The following is a 12184-nucleotide window of genomic DNA, read 5'->3' on the forward strand; positions in this document are numbered from 1 at the left end:
TATTTTTAAAATTAGGTTTTCTTTTTATTATTGACTTTGAGCATTCTTTATATATTCTAAATACAAATCCCTGATCAGACATATGATTTTCAAATATTTTGCTTCATTCTATTGATTGTTTTTTTTTTTCACTACTGTGGAGCCATGGAAAGAGGTATGGAAATAAGTGAGTAGGTCAAGTTGCAACATTACAAACCCTGCTGCCCTTATGGGTGTTCAGTAGTTTTCCTTGAATAAATGCTCCTTAGATTTTTGCAAATGTTTGCTTGATTTCTACAGTTTTGAATAATTAATTTTTACAATTTTGCAAATATTTTCATTGCTTTTATGGAGGTGTGAAATTATGGAGGTCCTCATTCTATCATTCTAGAATTACTGCCTAGATAATACTTTTTGTTAGGGTTTCTGAAGGAGGAATGCATGAGGCCAAAGTGGTAAGGGATTATAAATTTATTAGGTCATCTGGATACCAGATGGACTGAGCCCCAAATTGGCATCAGCACCCAAAGACGAGGAGTCAGAGGGTTTAAAGGACTCTAGGCGGGCTTTTTCTGGGTGGAGAATTCTCTGTGCAGGTCGGGATTCTGGGAAAGTCCAAAGGGGAGGGATAATGGTCTTAGCAAGTGGAATGTCCAATTGTGAAGTGGCCTAAAGGTCAGTTCCCAGAGGAGGGGGTATTGATTCAATTATTTGATCAGACCTAACGCTTTTGTATATCTTTTAAAAGACATTTTTATAGTCTGTCTTTTAATATTTATATTCATGACTAAATTTCAAATTCCCGGGGCTAACATTATGTGTTTTTCATATATTAAACACTTACTGGCCCTGAGTAAAACCCTTACACAATGTAGGTGGTTAAAAACGAATGACCAAATGAAATTTCCTCCTCTTTTTAGCTTGCCTTTATCCCCCTTCTGAATCCATTATAAAGGAAGGAAAAGTGTGAACTAATTTCTTATAAAGGGATCTTTTTCTTCATGTCATGATAGAATTGAGAGAATAATCCATTTTCATCTCATTACTTTTCAATTGCCTCCTCTATGGGTTATTCACAAGTCTTATCTTCAGGGGAGAGCAATTCTTTCAACTCTCTGCTGGAAACTTCTTTTACTTCAAGTAATTATTTTCAGAAGCAAAATGTATAATAAGGCTTTTGTCTTGTTTGAGCTTGTCTTGAGGTTTTGGGAAGTTCCACTAAAATTGGCTCACCAGTCTGCAAATTTCTTAGAAAAATGTGAACTATCATTGTCAAGACATCATATTGTAAGATTCAGACAGGAGCATGCATTTAAATAACAAGATGAGGAACTAAAATCTGCAGATTTTCTGATCTTACTTGGCTCTATCTGAGATATCTCCTTCATAGTAAACAACTATTTCTTTATAACTTTCTCCATTCAACCTAGTTCCAACACTCTTCCTATGCCCATGAACTCAGTAATAATAAACAAAACAAAAAGTGCCTGCTCACTGTCCCCAAAGAAAATGTTGTTATGGGCTTAATGTAGTCACTCAATTTTTATTTCTTCTTTTTATTTTTAAGTATATGTCTCCTGATATTAACATAGACCTACAAAAATATTTGTTAGTATTTGCCTGACAGAATTTTCCCTATTATTTTATTTTGAACTTTTTGAGTCCTCATGTTGAGGTGTATCTTTTGTAAATTGCATATAGCTGGATTTTGTTGGCCTGGTAATCTGTCTTTATTTAAATGATATGTAATTTACCTACAGTAATGTTCATAAAGTTTGTGTACTGCTTAATGGATTTTTAAAAAGTAAACAACCATATAACCACTAACTACATCAAAACAATATTTTCAGTGTCCCAGAAGTCTCTTTACTGTCCCCTCCCAGTCAGTACTCCTCAAAAGTAATCACTGTAACAACTTTTATGATCATAGAGAGTTTTTGTTAGTTATTTAACTTCAAACTGGAAATGACACCAATGTCAGTCAATGGGAGAATACACAAAAAAACTGATCTTAGAGGAAAATCCTATATAATAAAAGGCTAATAAGCAAATTGACTGAACTGCAGAATGACCGGTTGCTATGATGCACACTGACCACCAGGGGGCAGACGCTCAATGCAGGAGCTGCCCCCTGGTGGTCAGTGCGCTCCCACAGGGGGAGAACTGGTCAGCTAGAAGCCGGGCTCACTGTTGGTGAGCGCAGCGGTGGTGGCGGCAGGAGCCTCTCCCGCCTCCACAGCAGTGCTAAGGACCCCTCAGGGAATGTCCGACTGCCAGCTTAGGCTTGCTCCCCACAGACATCTCCTGAGGGGTCCTGGACTGCGAGAGGGCGCAGGCCGGGCTGCGGAACCCGCCCCCCACCCAGTGCACAAATGTCATGCACTGGACCTCTAGTCGTGCACTGGGCCTCTAGTAGTTTAATATTTCACCATTAAGTATGATGCTAGTTTTTAAAAACTACCTCTTATTAGATTAGAAAAATTCCTTTCTATTTCTATTTTGGTGTGTATGTTTTTAAAAAAATTATGAATAGGTGTTAAATTTTGTCAAATGCCTTTCTGCATCTATTGGCAGTTTTCTCTTTTATTCAGCTAATATAATAAATTACATTGATTGACTTTCAAATATTTAACCAAGATTCCATTACTGGGATAAACCTCACTTAGTCATGATTCATTTTATACATTACTGGATTCATTTTGTTAATATTTTGTTTAGGATCTTTGCATTTATGTTTATGACATGTATTGGTCTTCAGTTTTCCTGTCTTGCTATATCCTTGTTAGGTTTTGGTATCAGGGTTCTGCTGGCCTTATTAAATATAACTACATTGACTTTCTTTTCTACTTTTTACATTTTATATATTCTCACCCTTTTTACTTTCAACTTTTCAATATCCTATTGTTTAATCTGAGTTTCTATTAAGCAGCATGCAGTTGCATTTTATTTTCTATAAAGAAAAAGTGGCCTGATAATCATTATATTTTAATTGAAGTTTTTAATCCATTTAAGTTTAAAGTAATTGTCAAATATTTTTGGGCTTATAGCTACCATCTTGCTACTTATTCTTTTTTTATTGCTTAAAGTATTACAAAGAGTATTACATATGTCTCCTTTTTTTTCCCTTGACATTCCCCCGGCCTCCCCTACCCCCCAGTGTCTTGTGTCCATTGGTTATGCTGATATGCATGCATACAAGTCCTTCGGTTGATCTCTTACCCCCCACCCCTCCAACCCTCCCCGGCCTTCCCTCTGTAGTTTGACAGTCTGTTTGATGCTGCTCTACTTCTGTATCTATTTTTGTTCATCAGTTTATAATGGTCTTTATTATCCATAAATGAGTGAGATCATGTGGTATTTTTCTTTCATTGACTGGCTTATTTCACTTAGCATAATGCTCTCCAGTTCCATCCATGTTGTTGCAAATGGTAAGAATTCCTTCTTTTTTACAGCAGCATAGTATTCCATTGTGTAGATATACCACAGTTTTCTAATCCACTCATCTGCTGATGGGCACTTAGGCTGTTTCCAAATCTTAGCTATGCTAAATTGTGCTGCTATGAACATAAGGATGCATATATCCTTTCTGATTGGTGTTTCTGGTTTCTTGGGATATAGTCCTAAAAGTGGGATCATTGGGTTAAATGGGAGTTCCATTTTTAACTATATATTTTATTTATTTTATTGAATTTTCACAGAGAGGAAAGGAGAGGGATAGAGAGTTAGAAACATCGATGAGAGAGAAACATCCATCAGCTGCCTCCTGCACGCTCCCTACTGGGGATGTGCTCGCAACAAAGGTACATGCCCTTGACTGGAATCGAACCTGGGACCCTTGAGTCTGCAGGCCAACACTCTATCCACTGAGCCAAACCGGCTAGGGCCCATTTTTAACTTTTGGAGGAAACTCCATACTGTCTTCCATAGTGGCTGCACCAGTCTGCATTTCCACTAGCAGTGCATGAGTGTTCCCTTTTCTCTGCATCTTCGTCAGCACTTGTCATTTGTTGATTTGTTGATGATTGCCATTCTGACAGGTGTGAGATGATATCTCATTGTTGTTTTGATTTGCATCTCTCGGATGATTAGTGACTTTGAGCATGTTTTCATATGTCTCTTGGCTTTCTGAATGTCCTCTTTTGAAAAGTGTCCATTTTTTGATTGGATTGTTTTTCTTCCTTTTGTTAAGTTGTATGAGTTCCCTATAAATGTTGGAGATTAAACCCTTATCGGTGATAACATTGGCAAATATGTTCTCCCATGCAGTGGGCTTTCTTGTTGTTTTGTTGATGGTTTCTTTTGCTGTGCAGAAGCTTTTTATTTTGATGTAGTCCCATTTGTTTATTTTCTCTTTAGTTTCCAATGCCCTAGGAGCTGTATCGGTGAAGAAATTGCTTTGGCATATGTCTGAGATTTTGTTGCCTTTGGATTCTTCTAGTATTTTTATGGTTTCCTGTCGTACATTTAAGTCCTTTATCTATTTTGAGTTTATTTTTGTGTATGGTGTAAGTTGGTGGTCTAGTTTCATTTTTTTGCATGTATCTGTCCAATTTTCCCAACACCATTTATTGAAGAGACTGTCTTGACTCCATTGTATGTTCTTGCCTCCTTTGTCAAATATTAATTGAGCATATTGGTTTGGGTCGATTTCTGGGCTCTCTATTCTATTCCATTGATCTATATGTCTGTTCTTGTGCCAGTACCAGGCAGTTTTGAGAACAGTGGCTTGTAATACAGCTTGATATCTGGTATTGAGATCCCACATTACTTATTCTTTATTTGGCCTATCAGGTCTTTGTTTATTTTTTCTTTCTTGCCTTCTTTTCATTATTCAAGTATTTTATCACACCATATTTCCATCTATTACTTTTTAGTGATATATTCTTTTATTTTTTCCTTTTGTAAAATAAATATCTATACAAATAAAAGGGTAATATGCTCGTCTGTCTTCTGTATGTCCATCCAGACAAAGCCACAGTGGCTGCGAGGTCCGGGGCTCACGGCAGCCGTGGGCTCAGGCAGCCGTAAGGCCTGGTGGCTGTGAGGCCCGGGGCTCAGGCCTCGCAGCCACCACCGCCAGCAGTGGCAGTAGCAGCAGGGTGATGGGGTGGCGCCTTCCCCTGATCAGCCCGGTCGCCTCCTGCAGAGGGAGGCCAGACTGCAGCTTAGGCCCGCTCCCCTTGTACCTCCCCTGAGGGCTTCCGGACTGTGAGAGGGGGCAGGCCGGGCTGAGGGACACCCCCCACAGGCCTCTAGTTTTCAAATAAAAGTTAAATTATTTTTGCCAGCAGATTCACAGTACAAAAAATTTTGAAAGTGGATACTTTAGGCTGAAGGAAAATGCATGGTGGTATAATAGGTTACCCTAGAGATTATAATATGTACCAATGACTTATTTAGTCAGTCTTAGATTAGTATTTTTACCACTTCCTGAACATGTAATCACCATATAATAGTGTTACTATTTACTGACCTCTCAACTTTTGTGTGGTTGTTGTTAAATATTTTACTTCTATATATGTTTAAAACCCTATGTGAAGTAGTTTTTATGTCATATATTTTACCATGATAAAAACACTACAGGATATTATTATCATTGGTTTAAACAGTATTCTTTGTTCTCTCCTGCAGTTTTATGCTTCCATCTATGATCATTTTTCTTGTTTAATTTCTACATATTTGTGAACTTTCCAGTTTTCCTTCTGTTATTTCTAGATTTATCATATTATGGTTGATGTCACAAAATATATTAATTTTGCATCATTTGACATAGTTTTATAGCTTTATTTTTTAAATGCTATACCTAAATTAAAGGTGACTTATGGACTACCGCTACAGTATTATAGGAATCTCTATTTGTCTATTTATTTACATTTACCAGAGGGCTTTATATTGTTGTATGCTTTCATGTTCTCCAGGGGGTGGATAAACCCTGATTTGTAGTATTTGCTGAGCTATATGTTGTAAATACTCCCACCATAGACAATGTCAAGTAATATAGAATATGAAGTAGGGAAGAGATGTGCACAATCACCTTTAATAAAATAGTGTGAGTTTTGACTCCAACATACCACTTGTTTCAATATACTTTTATAATTTTATTAAATATGCATGTTAACATTTCTAGGTTAACCACTAAAAGAATAGATTTATAGCATATAACTTTCAAATAGAAAAGGAAAGGGTAATTGAGATAAACAGACCTATTTTACAATATAAAGTTCACCCTGCACATGTGTAGTTTAGGAATCTCCTAATGATTTGAGAGGAATTCATATGCAGATTTTGGAATTAATTTCTCTGTGATTCTCTTCTTTCTATACAGTGGGGCCTTGACTTACGAGTTTAATTTGTTCTGAGACCGAGCTTGTTAAGGAACTCGTTAAGGAGCTCGTTAACTCAAATTACTCTATCAACTCAATGCAAAAAATCGGCCGAGAGACAGCTGGTATCTCAAAAAACTCGTTAGTCGGGGCACTCGTAAGTCAAGGCCCCACTGTAATTTTGCCCCTGAATTTTTAGCTACTTTGGTAGCCCTGAACTGTACTTCTGTCTCTTTGTCCCAGAAATTCTGACACTTTCTGCTTGGTGTTTATCACCCCCCCCCCATTCCACAAATTGGAAAAATGTCCTCTGAGAAATACCTGTATAAATATGAACTTTACCTCATGTGCATGTCATCTTTCAAGGAAAGTAGTATATAAAGTCCTGCCTGTGTTGGTTGCTTGTCAATATCTGTAAGCGCATATATAAATTTTTATAATTATTTCCAGTGGAAGAGTTAGTCTGCTAAAAGCTACTCTCTTACAACTGGAATTGGAAGATTTATTTTTTCTGTCCAGCCTTTGACTTGAATTGAAGATGTTGGTCTATTATATTTATTGTGGTTAATGATATATTTGGATGTTTCTACATTCCAACATCATATTTTGAGTTTTCTCATTGGCCTACTTCTCTTTTTTCTCTTTGTCTATTTCACTTCTTGCTTTCATTTGGATTTATATTGTAAAATAGGTCTGTTTATCTCAATTACCCTTTCCTTTTCTATTTGAAAGTTATATGCTATAAATCTATTCTTTTAGTGGTTAACCTAGAAATGTTAACATGCATATTTAATAAAATTATAAAAGTAAATCAATATGTTTGCCATTCTTTTAAACAATACAGTGACTATGTAGAACACTTTAACCCTGATCACTCTGTTCTGTGTTATATGGTCACTGCCCTACAAGTCCACTCTGAGTGGCTCTGAAAGACAGTGCGAAGGCAGTTTCTCTCAGTCACTGAACCTCAGTTGGGACATCTAGTTGTCAACTTGGTGTGGAAGTAGAAATGGCCTGATATATGTATATTAGTATGCTGGTCAGGGACTTGGAAAAAAACATAATTGGACAATTCCTGGCATAAGATCTAGGGAAAAGATATGTAGATGAACCTCTTGGATTGGGCAGAGTGTGAAGATAATTATGCCCTACATAAGTGCCCACCTGAAGGTACCTAGTCCAGAGGAGATCTTTCGTGATCATGTGAGAAAAGTGACCAAGCCTGTGGATATCTCTTCTTAGACACCCCACTGCTTGCACAATTGACCCATGTGCAATAGAAGGGATTCAGCATGGACTCGGCAGCATAAGGCTTATTAAGGTTGATTCTGGCTACTATTCCTGCCAACAGCATAGGCCAGATCCTGTTAAGGCACCTTTACCTTGGAGGACCTGCTGGCTACCTGGTGGCAGGTTGATTACATCAGACTTTTCCCATTCTGAAAGGGCAGTGCTTTGTCTTCATAGGAATAGACACATATCCTGGTATAGATTTGTTTTTCCCGTTCTCAGCTATTCTGCCTAGTCACCATCATAGATTTAGAGGATGATTTATTTGCACCAGAACCAGCACACTGCAGTGACTATAATTGTATGTGTCAACTTGGCTATGCCCAGATATTCGGTCAAACATTGTGTATATTTCTGTGAAAGTGTTTTTTGAATGAGATTAACATTTCAATTGGTGGAATTTGAGTAAAGCAGATTGCCCTCCATAACATGTGTAGGCCTCATGTAATCAGTGGAAGGCCTGAATAGAAAAAGAATGACTTGCCCAAACATAAAAGGAAAGACTGCCTTTGGACTTGGACTACAACTCTACCTTGGGTCTCCAGCCTGCCAGCCTGTCCTTCAGGTTTGGATGGCCCAGTGCACAAAATTTGTGCACAGGTGGGGTCCCTAGGCCTGGCTGTTGATCAGGGCCGATTGGAGCCAGGTCAATCAGGGTCAGGCTGGAGAGGAGGCAATGGTCACCAGGCTGGGCGCAAAAGGAATGGACGCCAGACACTAAAGCCACCATTGTCGGTGCCCCGCCACTAGGAGGTTCCCCACCTCCCAACCTCCTCCTTCCCTCGCTGCTGCACCACCACCACGGTGGGCGGGCAGTGGGCTGATTGGGACCTGCCATCTGTGGGGAGGGACAGGGCATGGAGGGTTAGCCACCAGCCCTGAGGAGGGAGCTGGCCCTCGGCTCCCCTGGGAAAGGGGCCGTGTCCACCACCACCCACCCCTGGTTCCCTGTCCCAGCCCAGGGGCTGCAGGGAGTGACTGCGGGAGGTTGGCCAGCCTGGGGAGGTTGGCTGTGTGAGTGCACTGACCACCAGGGGGTAGCTCCTGCATTGAACATCTGCCCCCTGATGGTCAGTGTGTATCATAGCAACTGGTTGTTCTGGTCGTTCCAGTCGCTTAGGCTTCTGTGTGTGTGTGTGTGTGTGTGTGTGTGTGTGTATATATATATATATATATATTACATATTAGATCAGCGGTCGCCAACCTCTTTCGGACCTCACGGACCACCATAGACCACCGGTTGGCAACCGCTATATTAGATAGATAGATATAGATATACAGGGTGTCCCAAAAAGATGTATATACACATTAACAGCGGATAGCTCAATTTGGAAAATGAAATGTATCTTAATAAACACTGCCTTTATAATTATTCAAAGTGTGTGTATACATTTTTTGGACACTACATACACACATGTATACATAAACATACATATACATATACATATACATCCTATTTGCTTTGTTTCTCCAATAAACCCTGATTAATACATCCATGCCACATTGCCTCTGACCAGAAATACACTTTATAGCAAAGGAAGTAAAACAGTGGACTCACACCCATGGAATTGACTGTCTTATCATTACTTCATTAGCCAGAAATAGCTGTGTAGGGCTGTGATAGAATGTGTAGGGCTCAGCTGAAGACTCAGTTATGGCAGCATTTGGGAGACACCTTGTTAGGTTGAAGTGCTGTTCTATAGGACAGTTTATGCTTAAAACTAGCAGCCCATTGCCAGAATGTATAGGTATGAGAAACAAGGCCTGGATTTGGGAGTAGCCCTTCCTACTATACTATCTAATAATTAATGTTCTCTTCCTATATCTCCAAGCTTGGACTTGGTGTGCTTGCTCCAGGGTAAATGTTCATGTTTCCAATGAATTAGGAGCTGAGACATCACCTGGTCATTTAGGATACACCTTGCTGCTAAACCAATAAGCTGAGGAGGGATCAGGGCCTTGGTTAGAGTTACTGATCCCAGTTACGGGCGGGGACGGGGGGCGGGGAGGGGGAGAAACGGGGTTGCTAATATACAGTGGGAGAAAGGAGGAATATTTTTGAACCCAGGTGATTCACCAAGTTCTTACTATTCTCCTTTGTACAATTTATACTGGTCAAAGAGAAACGGAAGCAATCCAATAATATAGATAAGACCACTAAGAGCTCATATCTTATAGATGTAAAGAGTTTTTTTTAACCCACAAGTTTAAGAACCGTATCTAGCCTAGATGCTGGCAGAGGATAAGGGGAATATTGCAATGGGTGGTGGAAGAAGGCAGTTTTGATTATTACCTACACACACTATAAAAACAGAGCTTGTAGCAGCTATGTTTTATGTTACTTTTTTTAACCCTATTTTATCGCCACTACCTTTTGTGAAAAACACTAGTGGTAACTATTGGTTTCAGGTGGAAATATGACCGAATTGAAATCACCCTGTGATCAAACAGTAGCTGGTGGGATTTAGCGTGACCCTGTGCTCGTGAAACAAAATTTTCACTTACACAAAGGACAAGAGTGGACACTGAGGAGCATAAGGGGTGGACTTTTAGACATCTTTCACTTGCTCCTCCAGATCCACTCCTCTACTTTTTTTTAACCCTGCTCTGATACCTGGAGGGTGACCTTTACAGATTCCATCAATAGGCTCCCTTCTCCGTTAGTTGGTTTCTAGTTAGGTTTATCCGTTGGAAGCTCATGGCAAGAGATAGGAGAGTGAGGTTAAGCTATTTATTGCCCACAGCTCCTCCTTTTTAGGGTCATCTAGAGCTGATTGTGTCCATCTACCAAAGGTCAAAATTCTTCTCAGAGTTACCTTTATACATGAATCATTTTGGGTTCTGGTAATCACTTCTGTCATTTCTTCCAGCCGCAGGGTTTTAACAACTCCAGTGTATGGTGCCACCCCCTGTTGTTTCGCTACATCCTGCCCATCATACCTTTTTAAACAATTCCTTTATTAAACCCTCCTGAATTTTCCTATTTTGAATGTGCATCTGTTTCCTATTGGGATCCTAATATGTTCCTTCCCCTTGTTTCTTCCCTCTCTGTCTTGTCCCTTTCCTCCTCCAGTTTCCTTAATTGTAGGTTATTTAATAGCATTTCAACTATTATCGCTAAGCAGATGACACCCATTCAGGCTTAAATCTCAAAATCATATTTGACTCATAACGCTTTCCACTTCCACATCCACTGCCATCAAATCAGTTGCTGTTATCTCCATTCTATCTCTTGAATGTTTCTTTCATCCACTCCTCTCCAGTTTCATGGTATGGCAATGTAAGACATAGGCATTGGCCTCAGTCAGACCTGCATTTGAATTCTGTATCTGCCACTTACTTGGATTAAGTTCATTCTCTTATTCAATAAATAGTTATTGAGCATCAAATTTGTGCCAGTGACTATCCTGAAGATTCAGCAATGAACAAGACTAAGTACCTGCCTTCATGAACCTTACATTCCAGTAGAGGAGACATATTATAAATACATGAACAAAACAATAAATAATTTCAGATTGTGCCCTGTTGAAAACAAAATAGAGTAATGAGAAATAAGTGCCATGGAAGAAGGAAATTTTAGATAGAGACATAAGATGAATGTGGCTAGAGAAAAAAATGTTGGTCCTGGACCAAGTTCTGGGGCAAGTCAAGATTTAGAGGTTGGGAAATATACAGTAAGTCCTCATTTAATGGAAGTCAATGGGTTTTTGGAAACTGACTTTAAGTGAAATGACATATAATGAAACCAACTTTACCCTAGGCCAGTGGTCAGCAAACTGCGGCTCGCGAGTCACATGCGGCTCTTTGGCCCCTTGAGTGTGGCTCTTCCACAAAATACCGGCTCTTCCACAAAATACCGATTTCTGCGCATGGGCCACGAATTTCAATCACACTGTACGTGCGTGCCCGCAGGGGGTATTTTGTGGAAGAGCCACACTCAAGGGGCCAAAGAGCCGCATGTGGTTCGCGGCCAGTTGCTGGACACGGCCTGGGCAAATGATAAAAAAAAAAAAATTAACTTCCCCCTTGGCATATTTCTGGTCACAAAAACATTACCAAACTTCTAACTAAAGACCCCAAACACTTCTAATGTTAAGCATTGAAATAAATATGAGCTATATGTACATTTGAGAAAAATGGATAAAAACAAGTAAGATTTTTTTTTTCAGTCTGCTGATTCCAGTTCAGGGTCACAGGTAGCCAGAGCCTAGATGGGAAGCTCAGGGTACAAGGCAGGACCCAACCCTTGACAGGACGCCCTTTCATCACAGGGCCACTCACATCCACACCCACACTCACTCAGACTGGGACAATATTGACATGCCAGTTTACCTAACATGCACATCTTTGGGAAGTGGGAGGAAACTGGAGTACCCAGAGGGAACCCACACAGACATGGGGACAACATGTACATTCCGCACATACAGTGTCCCCAGCTAGGAATCAATAATTTTTTCATATCCACATTATAAAGAAATGGCATTGAACAAAATGACATTATTCGAAGACATGCTGTAATAGCAAAAGTGTTTATTGCTCTGACTAAGTATCCGGTGCTGTCCTAAGTGCATTACATTCAGTAATTCATTCAA

Source organism: Myotis lucifugus, unplaced genomic scaffold, assembly GCF_000147115.1.
Source record: "Myotis lucifugus unplaced genomic scaffold, Myoluc2.0 scaffold_2, whole genome shotgun sequence".
Taxonomy (NCBI): Eukaryota; Metazoa; Chordata; class Mammalia; order Chiroptera; family Vespertilionidae; genus Myotis; species Myotis lucifugus.